The following is an 18,315-nucleotide window of genomic DNA, read 5'->3' on the forward strand; positions in this document are numbered from 1 at the left end:
ATTGGATGGTGCAGTTGGGATAGGCCTTGTGTGCCATACTTTCTAAATCCTGTGCCAGATCTTTAGCACGGACTCTTGTCCTAAACCTAGCTCTGTAGACTTCGGACTGATTTTGAGTTCCATACCTGAGCTCTAGAGCAGCTACCAGTGCTCTATAGTTGTGACTGTTGTCTGCTGACAACTGTCCAAGTATTTCCAGTGGTTGTCCTTTCAGGCTCGTTGCCAGGTATACTGCTTTCAGCTCCTCTGTCCATCCATTCATTTCTGCCAGTAGCTCAAATTATGCTCTATATGCTTCCCACGGTGCCTTCCCATCGAATTCCTGTGGCTTCCTTCTTACTAGATCACCCCTATTGCTGACACTCATGTCTGGAATCTGATTTCTGGCAGGATTGAAAATGTTTGCATTAGGGTTTAGCTGCGGGGCCTGGAAGGGGCTTCCTGTCGGCTGTATAGGTCCATGATTAATATGTCCTCCCTGTGTAAAAGACAGTAAATCGTCCTTTAATGTATGTAATTCACTTTGAAATTTACTTATATTTTCCATTTGTGTATGCTGGATTTCTCTCAACTGTTGGAGACTTTCTTCTTGTTTATTTTATTTCTCTTCCAACCACTGCTGTAGTCTTTCTTCTTGTTTATTTTCTCGTTTCCTTTCTTTTTCTTCCAACAATTACTGTAATCTCTCTTCTTGTTTCTTTTCTTTTTCCTCCAACAACTTCGGTAATCTCTCTTGTTTATTTTGCTGTTCGAGCTGCCACTGTTGCAGGTTTTCTTTCCACTGCTGTTGTCTCTCTTCTAGTTTCTTTTCTCGTTCTTCTTGTTTCTTTTGCTGTTATTGTATTGTTGCCATAAAATCTGCTAATCTGTAGTTTGATTTGCCACTTCTTGTTTCCATCTTCTTTTTTTCTTTTCCGTCCCACTTTCTGATATCAGTTTGTTACATATCTGCTCGTTTGTTAATTTATGATATAATATGTTTCCGAGGACCTTCAGCGATACAAGTCCTTTCTTAATTAAAACTAGTTTCTTCTCTTTTGATACAACTTTATAGTACACAGAATTTCCACAGTCACTTTGAAATTAACAACCTTTATAACACACACTATAAATCACAGTGATTCATGCACTTTACTTATGGTGCCTACTGTTCGCTTGACTCAAATATCTGTCTCTCTAATCTATCTATATGTTTTCAATCTATCTGCTGATTGCGCTGGTTTTTCTCGCCAGGCTTATATATGAAAAAGAGGGCGTCTCGAATGCACCCTGGCCTTCATGATCCTTCTAGAAACTCCAGCGTCGCATGACTTCCGCTGTCGTAACAATGCGTTAGATCCATAAGGACCATGTTGAAAGTAACATAAGTTAAATCTATAAATATTACATTCAAAGTAACATAAGTTAAATCTATAAAAACTATGTTCAAGGTAACGTAATTAAAGTAACATAAGTTAATTCTATAAATACTGGGTTCAAATAATTTCATATTTTGGGTTAGCACACTGTTTCGTTATATAGAACTTATCTCACAGTTTTGTTTTAAATACATTAGCTTATGTCTAGATATTAAAAACGAATTTATGTTTTAATATGAAATAACCTTACTTATATTTAGTTTTAAAAGTAAACAGGTCTGTTTCAACAGAAATTAGCTTAAGTATATTTTTACAATGAACATAAATAAGCAAGTTTATATTAAAAACGTATTCCAAAAGATGTAACTTTAGTCTGTATTTATAAACCCAATATTAAACTAAACCTAAATGCATAGGTATTGATCAGTAATCCTTTTTTCCTTCAGAAAAAGGAAACTTTCCTGTTTATGAAGATCTCGCAACTTTTTATATTGCTGGCAAAATCATTTATTTTATTTAAAGTGTCTTTACATTATCATTGTCAATTTGAATAGTAATCTTGCTATTAAATGAAGTGTGCTAAATTTAAACTACTGTGGTTAAAGCACTGAACCGGCTATCATCTTTATTTTCATACAAAACAAATATTTCATTTTATTTATTTTTAAAGCATCTTCTACTTGTCTCACGATTCCTGGTTTGGAGTTCGGATCGAATTTGTTTAGTCGTCAATATTCAACCTACATGTCGGTGTTCTTGTTTTTTTCGAAATCTATCTATTGCTGTCATACGTTTAAGTTAATACATTTACAAGAGTTCACTATTTTTTATTATTATGCTTATGTTACCATTAAATAATGGTGGCTTGTCAGTTTCTATTGTGAGGCTCGAATCCCACTATTCGGTCAGACAAGAGAAGGCCTATAGTTGGCGGAAGGTACTGTTGATTAACTATTTTATACATTCCGTCATTATGTACTTTCCACGAGAGTGGGAGCTCTTAACGACGTTATTCACTTATGATTTACATTGTTTCAGGAAAAGCTAACCAGTTAATCTTTTATTTCGTTTTTTTTTTCGAAGATGACTACATTCATTCAGATAAAAGTTATATAACCATTCAGAGAAGATTTGTTATAGGAAGATAATCAGAGCTATCAAAGTCAACGTTAAAAATTCTGGAGAACAGTAGAGAATGGACATACCATTCGAGAACATTTTAAGCTTGAAAGTATCGTTTCGAGACAAATAAGAGGTTATGTTAGAAATGGTGAACCTGCATGTGGCTCGTGTGCTTCGTTTACGACGTCAAAGAAATTCCACAGTATAATTTGGTAGCAATGCCTTTGAAACTCTGTAATTTCAACGTTTTTGTGCCTGTTCGTGTAGAAGAAACGTCTTAATAGATATCCCGGGGCTGTTTTGATCTGCCTTTTGTTGCAAAGTTGAACCTAACCTATTATCACTCCACACAAGATAATTTTGTGGGTCACATGACCGTAACACTTCTGGTTATTGAGGTATTTGATAAAAAACACAGCATGAGAAAACAAAAGCTAGTAGATAACAGGAATTTTTTCACAATAAAAACCAATATCGTTGTAAAATATTTATAAAGACTCCGACTCTGTTGTGGGATTTGTCTAAGCTGTAAAAGTAGCAGTCAGACACTAAGCTCTTTTCCATCTAGTCAATTAGCTCAAAATTCGCTGAAAGTACTTTCCGTAGTTTTGCGCAAATTTTTAAAACAAACTTTTAACTGATAGTAATTACAAAAATGTGAACTTTCAAAACTAAATTCTTAAATTAGTTAACATTTTCTATCGTGATTGAAGCAGAAACTTTGTATACATAAGCGAGTTCTAAGAGGAAGACAAAGAATCATAGACATTAAAAAAAAACTTTAACGGCAGTGAATTGGTAAGGTTAGAGATTCCTTACATAACTATATGGGCATCAGAGCCAATTTGAATAGTTTGAAATTACATAAGAATTAATTAATACAGTTCTGCATATAGAAATGTATTATAAACACTTGATTTTATATATCAATATTCTAAAAACTAACGATCATAACGATTAGGTTTCATTGAGCACCTTTTGGCTATCCTTGCTATTAAAAATGTTTTTTTTTTCGTAGTCCTATTAGTTATTAAATGGTTCTGACAGCTTAAGAGATTTGAGTTAATTATAATTAAAAAACGCAAATTTATCTTATTAATGTATTTATAACTAAATAAAGTTTAAATCTATTTTTAATATTATAATATTCAATGAAAATAATTAAATTGTAAAATCGTGAACTCCGCAGTAATTCGATATTTCGGTTCTCAAAGATTGTCATTGTATGAATATTCTTGTAAAGTTCGTGCATTTGGAATAGTGCCCGTTTGGCTTCATAAATTAGTGGACTAATTCTTTTCATGAACATAAAACCAATCTACGTTGATCTCGTATAATTCTCTCGAACATCGACAGTTGACAATAATAACACCTTTCTCGCTCCGACGTGTAACTGTAATTAATTTCATGTTTCCGGGAGATGCTTACTATTTAGCTATTAAGTTGAGGCGAGGTTGGCCTTGTTGGAGCTTTGAAATATGACGCTGGCGATCGGGGTTCGAATCCGAAGGATAATACAAACCATTTAATTTTACTTCGAGATTTCTTTTCTTTAAAAACTAAAACACGAAGACTCTTCCCGTAATTTACATGCAAGCGATGTTTGGGTGACTTATATGAATAAAAATCAATCTCTTAACATGGATAGTGACTGCTGCTGAATGGCTGCCATCTGTCTTGTCAGTAGTTCAAAATTAGGGATGGCGGCAGAGAATCTTCTCAGGTTTATCATATATATCGACAAATACAAGCTGAATAAGCTGCAACGAGAATAAGTTAAAAAAACATATTATATGAAGCACACGAAAGAAAATACAGTGAGATCTGAAATTGTAGTGTGAAACAAATTACATAATAATCTGTAATGTGTATGTAGAACTATGAAGCACACGAAAGAAAATACAGTGAGATCTGAAACTGTAGTGTGAAACAAATTACATAATAATCTGTAATGTGTATGTAGAACTATGAAGCACACGAAAGAAAATACAGTGAGATCTGAAACTGTAGTGTGAAACAAATTACATAATCATCTGTAATGTGTATGTAGAACACCACTTTAATGCTTTAATTTTTTACATTACAACTGGTAGAACACCCAATAGTAACTTAATTGAAACGATTTGAATGAAACATTATGACTTGTTAAGAACATATTAACTTGGCTATTTTTCTTCTCCGCTACAACTTACGCTGTTCTAACTAAATTTAATTTCGTTTTCTTAACAGCGCATTACGTGTAGGTGAATGATCATAATAACTTAGTATTATAATCACTGAAACTGTGATGTTCTCCTTATCTTCTAATGACATTGTGATGAATGCCTAATATGGTTTTGCAACTGTTTTGTAAAGCAGTACTCAAACGTAGACTTGATATCAAACTAATGATGATGCATTGATGGAAGGGAAGACCCTGAACTGTGGCTATTATAGCTGCGATCCATAATTGTTAGGCCTACTTCCGAGCGACCACTACGTACCCATGACAGTCAAAGCTATCTGTTATCATTAAATGTGGTTCCTGAGAGATTTCTATCCGACAGTATAATGGAGCTAATTTTTACAATGTCTTCTCTGTGGTTTCTTATGCTCAAAGTAACTGGCAAGAGGAAAAAAGTAGCCTAAAGTGATTTTGACATCTTTTACAAATCAGTTTAAACTGTTGAAAGATGCATCTGACGTAACATCTAATTTACATAAAACGCACCTACAATTACAAGAAAAAAATCGACGAAGAAATAATTCGCAGTGGTAAAAGTTAATCTTATGGTGAGTAAAAGACATGAAGAGTTTTTATCTTGTAGCTATGGCGACAATATTATATATATCGTATGGTGAGTAGAAGACACGGAGTGTTTTTATCTTGTAGCTATGACGACAATATTATATATATATCGTATGGTGAGTAGAAGACACGGAGTGTTCTTATCTTGTAGTTATGGCGACAATATTATATATATCGTATGGTGAGTAGAAGACACGGAGTGTTCTTATCTTGTAGCTATGGCGACAATATTATATATATCTTTTTGCCGTTTATTAAAAAAATAATTTATACAAACTTGGAAAATACTTTGAATATCCAACATATTAATACTTACTGTGAAACTATTCCACGTTAAACATCTGAAAATACCATAACTATGAGATCTTCTGATCCTTAAGAAACTATTCATCATTACCAAAACTTTGAAACATATTGTGCTCTGGGAAACATTTTGAAAATTCCAGCAAAGTTAAATGTACGTTCCTTAAGAAAATTAAAAAAATCTCTAAACTTTGAAACATGCCTTTCCTTGATAAACATCTCGAAACTTTCTAAATATAAAAAATAGTATTAATTTATGAAGCTTTAAAATAAGGAGCGATAAAAATAAAACTTAGATCCACAAACAATGGACAGAAGAGGACAAGTGAAACTGTTGAATTTTGTTTCCATATAAATTTGATTTTGTTCCGTAATAGTGGATCTAAGCTTTAGTCTACTTTACACGGCATTGTGTATTTACTTAATATTAGAATGTAGTGATAAGTTTATTGTTTTACTTCAAGTCGAAGACGAAGTAATTGTCTTAGGAATAAAAGAACATCCTAAACGATTAGGGATTAACTGTTCTCATGATTAGTTGAGGACTGCATTTTTAATTAAGGTTATAATCTAAAATTATCTAATGAGTATTCAAACGCCCTTTATATATCAAAACAACTTTATAACTATTGAACACAAACACTTTAATTAAAAGACAAGCAACATCACTATAATTTAAGAAGTAAACTAATTTTATATATATTGCGAACCGTGGTGTCTGTCTCCCGTTTGAAAAGCTGCGCACGCAGGCAAAGCTCAACATTCACTTTTGAAATGACGGGAGAACAGGCACGAATAATGTTGATGCAATATTGTATTTCGCAAGCAGGATATTCTACACTAAGTTCTTAGAAAATAATCACACTGTCATTCACATTTCAAAATGTAACGTAACTTAAAGAATAAAAATGTAGATTTACCGTATTTTATTGTTGAGTGGCTGAAATGCTCAACAATCAATTTTCGTGGTGGGCGGTACAAGTAGTTCAGAGCTTTGGATCTGAGTGAAACCAAGAGTGCAACACAATCAACCTTTTTTAAAGTCCATAAAATAATTTAAATTGATAGATTAACTTAAATTTTTCCCGTTACTGGGGACGGGTACTTTTGTTTTTTTTGTATTGCTATGCCTTAATATCAGCATCACTATGCTCATCAAGACTGTTTGTATATGAAAACCACATAAAGAGTTGGAAGCTTAAGTTCACTGACAAAAACAGATATTTTAAGAGTTATGCACTAATGATACTTTTTATGGCTTAACTAACATATTTAATTTCCGTATTCCATAGTAAAATTAGGTTTAAATAACAATTTAATATCTCTAACAAGTAATTACTTTGTATGCGAAAATGTACATTCATTAAAAAAGCATTAGAGCCATTTGGCAAATGGTTATTATCTTCTTATAATAAGTTTTGTAAATAGGCTTAAGTGGTATTTCTACAATGCATGTAAATAAATTATATTCGTTTCGATAGTTAGGCTTGCTAAACTCTTATGTTCACTTTTTTATGCACGTAAAAAGTCGAAATTTCGAAGAACAGAATACTGACATATGAGATAAATATATATATTGCAATATGATATACATAAATAGTTATAAGAATATAAAGTTTGTACTATTGTGGCGTGTAAACACCATGTAAGAATGAGACGCTATAAAAGGTTCAAATTAATGTAAAATAAAAACCATGATATGGGAAACCTAAATCACGTGAGTATAATGTACAAATATTGCATTATATGCTTGAAATTGCACGCTGAGACAGCCACTTGAACCACGAAATTCAACAGAGCAGCTTGAGTTTCGAATAAAAAAAATGTAATTCCCTAATGGTGTGGTGAAAATTGACTTGACAAAATATCAGTTACGAAAAAAAAATAGGATATGTTTATGTTGGAATCTACTGAATCAATTTCTTCTCATCTAGTTACAGTTCAACTTCCAGCAATGAATCACTAATTCCGATATGACGTAAGGTCGTGCTGTAAGTAATCCAATCTAATATCTTGGTAGTAATTTCGATTTAAAACATTTGGCACTAAACTCATAAAGAGTTCAGGGCCAAAGGCAACCGGGGGTGTTCAGAAAAGTTATATTCCTTCAACCCCGTGAGTGGCTTATTTAAATAATAATAATAATAACAAATGAAAAGAATAACATTTAACATACATGTACAATTTAATGTCATAAAAAGCGGGGCGGCGGTGTATAACAGAAGCAAAAACACATCAAAAGCATGGACGGCTAAAAAGCAACCTAAATCTCCATTTCAATCTATTATCTGAGGGTTAATCACAAAACTTGGGGGAGAATCAAGACATACAAGTACCCCGAGGAAAACCCACTTTCATTACCCGGACAGTAAGTATTCAAATGTGTTCTTCACCTTTTTATAAAACTGTTTTACAATACTCGGTAATCACTCTTATGTCATACTTCGCCAGGGGTCGCTGTGTTTGTTGAAATGTCAACAGCCATGGTTTTTAAACATATTATTTTATGAAAGACTGTTATCTTAGTTGTTATTATTATTTCTTAAATTTTCATCTTATTATTTAAAAGGATAAAAATTGAGGATCGAAGGTTTTGACTTTACATTTAACATCAAGGTACCATGTGTATTTACAGACAATCCTCTTCCTCTACAAGAAACGCTTCTAATTTCGAAGGAAATATGAACCGTAAATTATACAATTTTTGCAGGACAATAAATTATCTCTTTTGAAATTTAACTGTTCGAGTATTAGATATCATTATCAAGTTTCCTTGAAGTTAGGCCCGTTTCTTTCCTTTTACGTTGTCATTTCGTAGGCGTAGTACCATTTGTCCCAAATGGCCAGAGAAATATGACGAAGATATGTAACCCTAGTGTATAAGGGGAGATTTACGTTCGTCAGTAAACTAATTGGTTTTGTTGATATGTGCAGGGCTGTACTCTTCCTGAGTCTCCTAATGCACTGACTGTGTGGAGCTGTGCTGAACTAACTAACACGGCCTTTCCGTTTGTCAGATGTAGTTCATTGAATGAACCAACACTCCCAGGAAATTTAGATAATTGATATGTTTGCGGGGCTACAGTTTAGTAAAGAGTTAACTGTCGTATCATGCTAAAAAAAAACAGCAACAAATATTTTCTGTTTCCCAGTCAAAGATAATAGCATGTTTCATAATGGTTGTCACTTCTGGTTATCATCTTTTTTTTGGAAAAGAACGGGAAGTACTAATAAATACTTTTACTTAGTGTATTATAACAGTGTAGTATACTATTTCATTTCGAAATAACGTTCGTTAAAGTTTGTTCATAGAGTTTCTATTTAGATTTAACAAGCAGCTTTTATCTATATCTCACGTAATGAGTTGTGATGATAAAACTGCTAACAGCAGCAAATATAAACTAATATTTAACCAAAATAACCTGTCTATCTGAATAAAAAAGGTATGAACATACACGAAGCCTTATAATGCGACAACCTCAGCAATCATCCTTATGTATTTAGCTAGGCTAAATAGAGCTTACAGTGTTCAAACCTATAATCCTCCTTATGTATTTAGCTAGGCTAAGCAGAGCTTACGATGTTCAAACCTATAATCCTCCTTATGCACGTAGCTAGGCTAAATAGAGCTTACGATGTTCAAACCTATAATCCTCCTTATGTACTTAGCTAGGCTAAACAGAGCTTACGATGTTCAAACCTATAACCCTCCTCATGTACTTAGCTAGGCTAAATAGAGCTTACGATATTCAAACCCATAATCCTCCTTATGTATGTAACTAGGCTAAATAGAGCTTACAGTGTTCAAACCTATAATCCTCCTTATGTATTTAGCTAGGCTAAACAGAGCTTACAATATGCAAACCTATAATCCTCCTCATGTACTTAGCTAGGCTAAATAGAGCTTACGATGTTAAAACCTATAATCCTCCTTATGTATGTAACTAGGCCAAATAGAGCTTACAATATTCAAATCTCTAAGAACATAAGGAGGATTATAGGTTTGCATATTGTAAGCTCTATTCAGTCTAGCTAAGTACATAAGGAGGATTACTTAGGCTAAATAGAGTTTACAATATTGAAAACCGCAATTATTATCTGGTTATGACAATTTTTTGTTTTGTTTTCTCTGATGTGGGCTTACATGTTGTAATGCTTAAATTAATCACATTTAAGAAGTGATAGAAAAAAAAAGTTTTAACACGAATAGAGTGAAACAGAAGATTTTAAGAAGAACAGAATGGAAAAGTTATCTGTTGTTATTTTTTCCTGAATAATTGTGTATATGTAAAGGAATTCAGAAGCTAGAAGGTTATGCGAGAAAATACAGGTCCGTGTCCTTGCTGTATCTGGTAGTAATTATGACGTTGTTGGAGCTTAAGGGTCACGATAGTCATACTGATGTTACTGTGGATAGGGAGAAATGGAAATATGAACATTACTGTGTTTTTCTAAAACAAAATATATCAAATACGGTCAAGACCTTATGGACACTTCGTCACTTATTTGGAATAACATTGCAAAACATGAGCGGAAAGGAGAAGGGGGAATATGAACTATGGGGTCGAAAACCAACAACAAAAACACACGAGGCATTGAAAGTGCAAAACACAGTTACCTTTTCTATAATTAAAAGTTATCAGATTTAAACAAAGCATACACACCTTTACATATCAATCAATACCAGTTAGAATTAGGCATTAAAATATATGCTTGGGTCAGCGATAAGATAATTGTTTAACTGATAACCGAAACTTAACTAATATATCGTGGCTGAAGGACACTTAGGTAGAAAGTGTCACCATTTTAATGACTCTCAGTGAACTTGGCTTAATGAGGACGGCCAACAGAAGAGTTTTTCACTATGTAATTCAACTTGTATGATCTGTTTCTACATCCTCTTTCAGTCTTTTCCCCAGTGGCTCAGCGGTGAACTTGAAAGCTTATAGTGCTGAATTTCGAGACTCAATCCCCGATGTTGGCACAGCACAGACAGCTTTTATTATTTCGAGACTCAATCCCCGCTGTGGGCACAGCACAGGCAGCTTCATTATGCAGCTTTGTGCTGAATAACAAACCAAAGTTTACATCTTCCTAATAATACAAAGCTCCCAGCAGTTCTGTATAAAAGTAGGCTATTAGCAAGTGAGTACTTCATAATGTTAGGAAAACACGTAGGTTCTGAAACTCAATTAAAGACAAAATACGAAACCCTATAACCCGGGTTAAACTAGGAACACGATTGTTCATGTATAAACGTATGTCATTACTCCACTGAGTTATTATCAAAGAAGTTGATATCTGTTGATATATTTTTCATTGAGTTGATAACAAAGAAGTTAGTATCTGGTGACATATTGTCCACTGAGTTATTACCAAAGAAGTTAATATCTGGTGATATATTGTTCCTTGAGTTATTAAAGAAATTAGTATCTGTTGATATATTGTTCACTGAGTTATTATCAAAAAAGTTAGTATCTGGTGAAATATTGTTTATTGAGTTGATATCAAAGAAGTTAGTATCTGGCGATATATTGTTCATTGAGTTGATATCAAAGAAGTTAGTATCTGTTGATATATTGTTCATTGAGTTATTATAAAAAAAATTAGTATCTGGTGGAATATTGTTCATTGAGTTGATATCAAAGAAGTTAGTATCTGGCGATATATTGCCCACTGAGTTGATATCAAAGAAGTTAGTATTTGGCGATATATTGTTCATTGAGTTGATATCAAAGAAGTTAGTATCTGGCGATATATTGTTCATTGAGTTATTATCAAAGAAGTTAGTATCTGGCGATATATTGTCCATTCAGTTATTATCAAATAAGTTAGTACGTGGTGATATATTGTCCACTGAGTTGATATCAAATAAGTTAGTATATGGTGATATATTTGTCCATTGAGTTGTTATCAAGCTAGTTGGTATTTGTAAAGTTGTTGTCAGTGGGATAGCTACAACTTAGAGAGTTTTTCTATTGAGTTACTGTTGAAAACTTAGTTTTGGATGAAATATTGTCCATGGACTAATGTTAGAAAATGTGAGAACTTAAACCATTGAGCTTCTGATAAGCTAATGTCCATAAATGTTTTGTTAACATAGAATTGTAGTGACTTCATATATTTTAGTTAGAAATAAAAATTAAACATATTTTATCCCAACACAATTCCACACATTCTTAGTTGATTCTCGAAATTTTATAATATTTTTCCTGTATCAGACTTACGTCTTTAGATCTTAGAATGAATATCGTTTCTTTGCTACTCTTGTAACTAATGGTAGAAGTCCCCAGGAAGCTAAAGTCGTGTCGTTAGGAGCCCAATCTTCTAGGTTAAATATAGATGTTATATACATATATGTATATCATTACTCACCAAATTACTCTATGAAATACAAAGGTTATTCTCACATGTTCTGGACTGTTCCCTGTCAATAACGTTTTGATTGATTTTCTGCATTTTATTATTGTTACTCGACACCCTAGATTACAGCAGGCGCATGATTTTCCACCCGGAATATCAGTCTTCGTGAGATGACGTCTTGCTGAAAGTTTGGAAACAAGTTGTGTCATATTACATGTATCCTCTAAATGAGAAAGGATAAACGAATCAAAAGCTTCTGATAAATCTCTCGAAACCTAAACAACAAAAAACAAGCAACAACACACACACACACACACAGTTATACACAGTTTTGTCCTGGATACCATCACTGTAGCAGTACATAGCGTACACATGCAAGCAAGTTGACAAAGATTAGGTAAAATAATATTTAAGAAAATGGTTCTGCTCATCAAAAGCATTAGTAGAAAAGTAAGAGAAGACATCAAATTAACAAATCAAAAACGTAAAACATATAACAGTGGTTTGAGTAAGGTTCCGTGCGTGATTTCGTTAACAAACCGATGTTATTAACAGTGGTTTGAGTAAGGTTCCGTGCGTGATTTCGTTAACAAACCGATGTTATTAACAGTGGTTTGAGCAAGGTTCCGTGCGTGATTTCGTTAACAAACCGATGTTATTTGATTTCTTTCGTTAGATCACGTAGACGATAATGCAGAATATTTTTGTACAACATGTAAACAAACAGGAGATAGTCGAAGTTTATAACAACAATTTATATATGATAATGCAGCGACGTGTTACTGAAAATGTCAGACGTAGCATCACGTGAAATATGGTTATGAAGGGAATATTCGACAATAAAATGCCACCACAGTTTTTCTTACCTGTATAGTAAGAGTAAAAACGATATAGAGCCACAGGAAATAATATTGCAAAAAATCTGATTTTAATGGTCTCGAAAAGCAGAGTTTATGGGACAGCAACTAACTCCAAGAGGACAAAGCAATGCCCTCAACTTAAAAGTGAAGGCTATGGTTACGAAAGAGAACACTCCGATCCAAAATAGCCGATGTGAGGAAACTAATTATATCTTATGATACCATTAAGAAAATAATGAACACGGATTTGAAGTTGACGAGGACTCAAGAGCCATTCCTCGAACGTAACGGCTGTTGTGGAGAAGGATATTGAAGCAACTGAAATTACTGTAATCAATTCTATTCAACCAAGTGTCCGCCTAGTTCCTCGACTTTTTGCCTTCGATCACCTTAAAGCGGCCGTTTGTGAGGACGTGTGGTCTAAGAAGGACTTCAGTGTTACAATGGAAATTGAGCTGAAGAACAATATTGCGTCATCATAACAATGAACGACGAAGAGAGTAATTGCAAGGTAGCACGAAACCTGGAACGTCATTGTTGTAAAATACGAGTAATCGTCAGTATATTATCAAAACTATTCAGTTTCTATATAAGGTATAATATATATATATGATTACTCAACAGAAATTAATTCTACATGCACCAGATACTTCCAGGTTTAGTAGTTACCTGTGACTATTTTAGTGCTAATTATGTTAGAACTGGAAGTAAGTTTAGTGTTACAAGCCAAATACTTATTATCATTCATTTATGGAGTAAAGGAGAAACTATTATATACCGAGTTGTCTTTAACTGATAAGCTAAGAAAACAAGAGAATCAAATAATATATGGGATTAAGTTCTGAATTTCCTTCAACAACGGATCCTCGGGGTAAGAGACACGTTAAGTGTTCCTTAACGATTTCTCTTCACTGCTTATTTCTGAATGACGTCACTAGCTACATATATTTACTAGTGACTACAAGAGAGCTACAGTGACATCTTACATTTGATTTCGATTTGTTTGTTTGTTTCTAGTGTTGTAAGTCCGCAGACATTCCGCTGTGCCACTGGACGGGGGGAGGGGCGTACCAAGTGCCTGGTAGTTCAAGTGGCTACACTGGCCTAATGAAGGAACACGAAAGTGATCCCGAACGTCGTTCAACTTAAATTACCACGCAAGTTGTCCGTATAACTTCTGTTTATTTATTTTGTTTTTCCCTGAAGCGTTAAACAATAGCTAAAGCACAGAAGCTCCTCTCTCCAATTGTGGAGTCCTGTCGCAGTGCGTCTATAAGTGTCTAAATCAGTGTTGTAAAACTTCATTTTGTACATTTTGTACACAGTTAAACTCACCAATATTTTTTCTAAAACAAAATGGGTTAACCTAACGTTTACAATTTTACTTAGATATTAGTATAATGGATGCAGAATATTAGTTTGATAATATTAAACTCTAATTAATGTCTGGTGATCATCTTAAGTTGAGAAATTCCGGTTTCATGCGATGCTATTGGAATTTCTTATTCTATGTTACAAATCAAATCAAATTATTGCGAACGTTTTCTAGTGTTGATTCATTAATAGTAATTATTTATGATAAAAATAACTTTATCTATCAATCATGTAGTACATTATTATAAAATAACCTTGTCAATTAACTCACTTTGATCACAATTCTTGATAGTCTATTCTTTTATTACACATATATATCTTAGTCTTCATGATTAAATTTATACCAGTTACGTTTAATTTATATTAAATACAATAGCTTTGTAATAGATTCTGTGGCAATGACTATATTGAGTAAACGTAGTAGGCATAAGTACACACAAGTTTAACAGTAACTGTGACAGTTATACTTTGGTGCTTAGTAATTCGCTGTGTAGGTTCAACTGTGTCAAGGGTTCTTGGGATAAGGGCCCAAAACATACTAACAGCGAGGAAACCTAATTAATAGCCTAAGGCAGATTGGAGACTCATAATAAAGATTAATTATTATCAATTGTAATTTTTTGACGATTTTCTAGAAACTCCTTTGGTAGTAGCTATTACATAATTGTTTTTCAAGAAAGGGAATATTTTATCTTCTCAGTTTCATTAGATAAAGAATTATATGTTTTACTTGATGGAGAAGAACAAACATAATCACGATTTATTCCTAAACACTGGAATAACAAGGAAGAATTAAACAGATGAAATTAATCTATGCCTACCAGTATCTAAGTGCGACCTCTCACCATTAACCCTGATTAACTCTGTTTTCTAGCTAATATAGAAATGGAATAAAATAAAAGGTGAATCTAAAGTAGATAAACAGGATAAATAAAAGTGATCACAATACTCGAGAATATAAGAGAGAGAGAGGTTATTGTAGCCATTTCCTTCACAGAATGACGAGAAACCAGAGAGTAAAACAAAACAGGCAGGAAGATCGACAAGCTGTGTAACTTGTGTGAATATAGGCCCTTAGGAACTTTAACGATTGGACATCAAAAATAGTTAAAAACTTTTCCGATATCCCAGACGAGTGCTAGTGTGCACGATAGGACTTCTTTCGCTTACCATTAAAAAACAGAAAGGTGTTCATAAGGTACTAACAGCAGGTGTACAGGTCCTATCTCACCCCTTTCATCAAGTGGGTACACATGTGGACAGGTCCTGTTTCACACCTTTCATCAAGTGGGTACTCATGTGGACAGGTCCTGTTTCACACCTTTCATCAAGTGGGTAGCCATGTAGACAGGTTCTGTTTCACCCCTTTCATTAAGTGAGTACAAATTTGGTCAGGTCCTCTCTCACTCCTTTCACCAAGTGGGTATACATGTGGACAGGTCCTGTTTTACCCTCTTTCATCAAGTGAGTATACATGTGAACAGGTCATATCTCATCCCTTTCATCAAGAGGGTACACATGTGGACAGGTCCTGTTTCACACCTTTCATCAAGTGGGTAGACATGTAGACAGGTTCTTTTTCACCCCTTTCATTAAGTGGGTACAAATTTGGTCAGGTCCTCTCTCACTCCTTTCACCAATTGTGCATAATTACAAACAAACAAACTTATGATTTACTCTTTAAATAACCCAGGCCTGTGAATGTAAACTTCATAAAAGTTGTTTTGGTTTTAATAACGGATTTTTCATAATTCAGCTACGCAGATTTCCAAAATAATATTATTATTTTTTTCTATCACGTAAGGATTTTTTTTACAAATCGGATAGGAAAAAACTCTCACTTAGATCAAATTATTATTTCGTTTACCACAATGAACATTTTTTATTATTATGTTTGTTAACAAAAATACAAACAAACTGAAGAAAAGGGAAGAACATTGATGTCAAACGAATATGTATCCTCATTAATCCTGATTTTTTATGTGAAATCTACATCTTTTAGTCTCAAAACTACGTTTTGTGGTCCATCTTTTATGTATTGCGTTATGACGTTTTGTGAAAAATCTGTACGTTATGGAAAAAAATGGATATCATTTTCGGATTCAGCGTACAGGAATTACTAAAGAACATGTAAACATTTCATTACCATAAAACACTGCAGGCCTGTGTAATTAGACTCAGGTGATAAAATAGGCTAATAGACATTATAACGATCATTGGTTGACTTTGTGCTAATATGTTTCATCTGAACAGTATCGTCTGTTGGTTGACTTTGTTACTAACATGTTTCACCTGAACAGTATTGTCTGTTGGTTGACATTGTTACTAACATGTTTTATCTATTACATTAATATAGCATGTAACATATAACAGGAATTATTGTGGAACATGGAATAAAATATCCAGACAATGAAACCATCACAGGTCTGTGTTATTAGAGCGACGTGTTTAATTTTATCACAAAGCACAGTTGTGGCTATATTGTTGGAAAAGCAGCTACAACCGGTTTTCTATTCAAATATAATGCTTTTATATTATGTCGAATGAAGAACATAGTATGCCAACACATTTGAACATAACTTATGTGTTATTCGGTATATTCGTATAATTAATTAACTTACGAAAATGATATAAGGAATATATAGAAAGGAATAACGTGTCAGAAAATTTTCGTTTTTTAATTTGGAATAAATTTGGGATTATGTTTTTATTTACGTGGCTGTAGATATACGAATAGCAGCGCAAACTTTATCTAAGGATAAGTATAGTAAAAGTTGTGTGGTTATACGAACTCAGCGTTAATTAAATATTATATAGAAAAAAAAGGACTGTAGAATTTAGTTTACGGGTCTTAACCAGCAGATATATCCAGCTATGACGTAGACTAATGGCAGAAAAATAGTTCCTCTCAGATTATGAACTTCCACTGTGTTCCATGAGCGTCATGCTCCTTCTCTCCTAGAACTATACCAAGTAATTTCCTTAGTAATGATGAAGACACTCGAAGAATCTTACCCACGCGAGTGTTATGCTCCATTGCAGTATTCTCTAGCTCTGAACGCAAGATTGAGTTGTTGCATTGTATATGTACATAGTTTAATAACCGAGGTTCTGGAGAGCAGAACACCGCCGTTAAAGCGACGTAACTTTAAATGTATTAGCTACCATAGCGGGTTCTGTGGTTGTGGTTGCGTTCTTCGAATGAAGTCAAGCAGATATAGCCGAGAACGTCTCGAGGGTTTAGAAATTCATTGAAATACTTGAAATTCTATAATCGGCCAACGACAAAAGATTTTTCCGACAAAACTATGTAAATTGTTTTCCTTCAACTTTAATCGATGATAATAATGTAGCTTCAGCGCGATGGATTTTTTTTTATGTTAACATCTATATTTAATTGCTTTTTTTAGATTGAAAAACTTGTAATTTATGCTGGCAATTAAAACTAACTAAAATAAAAAAAGAATTTAAAGGGTTACACTTTTTTTTATTGAATAAAAACGCACACAGTAAGAAATGGCATTACTTACAATTCTATGTAATCCATTTCCATAGATTGTTTAACATTTCCTTTGTAAATATTGTTCGTGTAAATAAAGTCAGCTATTGTTCATGAATATTGTTTTCCGTTTTGATTATTATTTAATCATTCTTCGAAGGTTAAATATACAATAACTTGAAGTACATCAACAGCGATTAAAAAGATCGTGTCTGCACATTGATATTAGTTCTCATAAACTAGTCTTACTATACTGATTTAACTAATTTATAATTGCTGCGTAAAATAATTTACCCCCACCCCCATATAGAGAAGTGATATATGATGGTACATCTTTTTGTGAAGATAGTAATTTTTTCTGAACAAGGGGAACCTGAGATCGCGAAATAATCGAACCCAAGAGTGTGCTTACATATCAGTTTCCTCGCCTTAAAAGTCTTAACTTTCAGACACTCTTAAAAGGTATATATTCAGACTCGTATATCCTGCATTATCTTCAAATAAATATGTAACGATTCAATAGATTCTGCCTTTACAAACCGATTTTCCTTTAAAGAAGGTAACCCCATAACGTTACCAACGTACAAACCTGAGTAACCTCATAACTTTACCAACGTACATACCTGAGTAACCTCATAACTTTACCAA

At 33.4% G+C, this 18,315-nt stretch overlaps 1 long non-coding RNA gene across 1 annotated transcript in view; it reads right to left on the bottom strand.

The window, feature by feature from the left end:
• Window positions 1–11,821, bottom strand: part of LOC111085866 — a 17,675-nt gene extending 5,854 nt beyond the window's left edge. Inside the window, exons 1-2 of the long non-coding RNA XR_002610640.1 lie at window positions 11,799–11,821; window positions 6,492–6,571 (exon numbers count right to left, since the gene is read on the bottom strand). This is a non-coding gene — a long non-coding RNA (uncharacterized LOC111085866). The remainder of the gene's footprint in view (window positions 1–6,491; window positions 6,572–11,798) is intronic.
• Between the last annotated feature and the right edge of the window lie 6,494 nt (window positions 11,822–18,315).

This window comes from Limulus polyphemus, unplaced genomic scaffold (assembly GCF_000517525.1).
Source record: "Limulus polyphemus unplaced genomic scaffold, Limulus_polyphemus-2.1.2 Scaffold670, whole genome shotgun sequence".
In the NCBI taxonomy this organism is placed as follows: domain Eukaryota; kingdom Metazoa; phylum Arthropoda; class Merostomata; order Xiphosura; family Limulidae; genus Limulus; species Limulus polyphemus.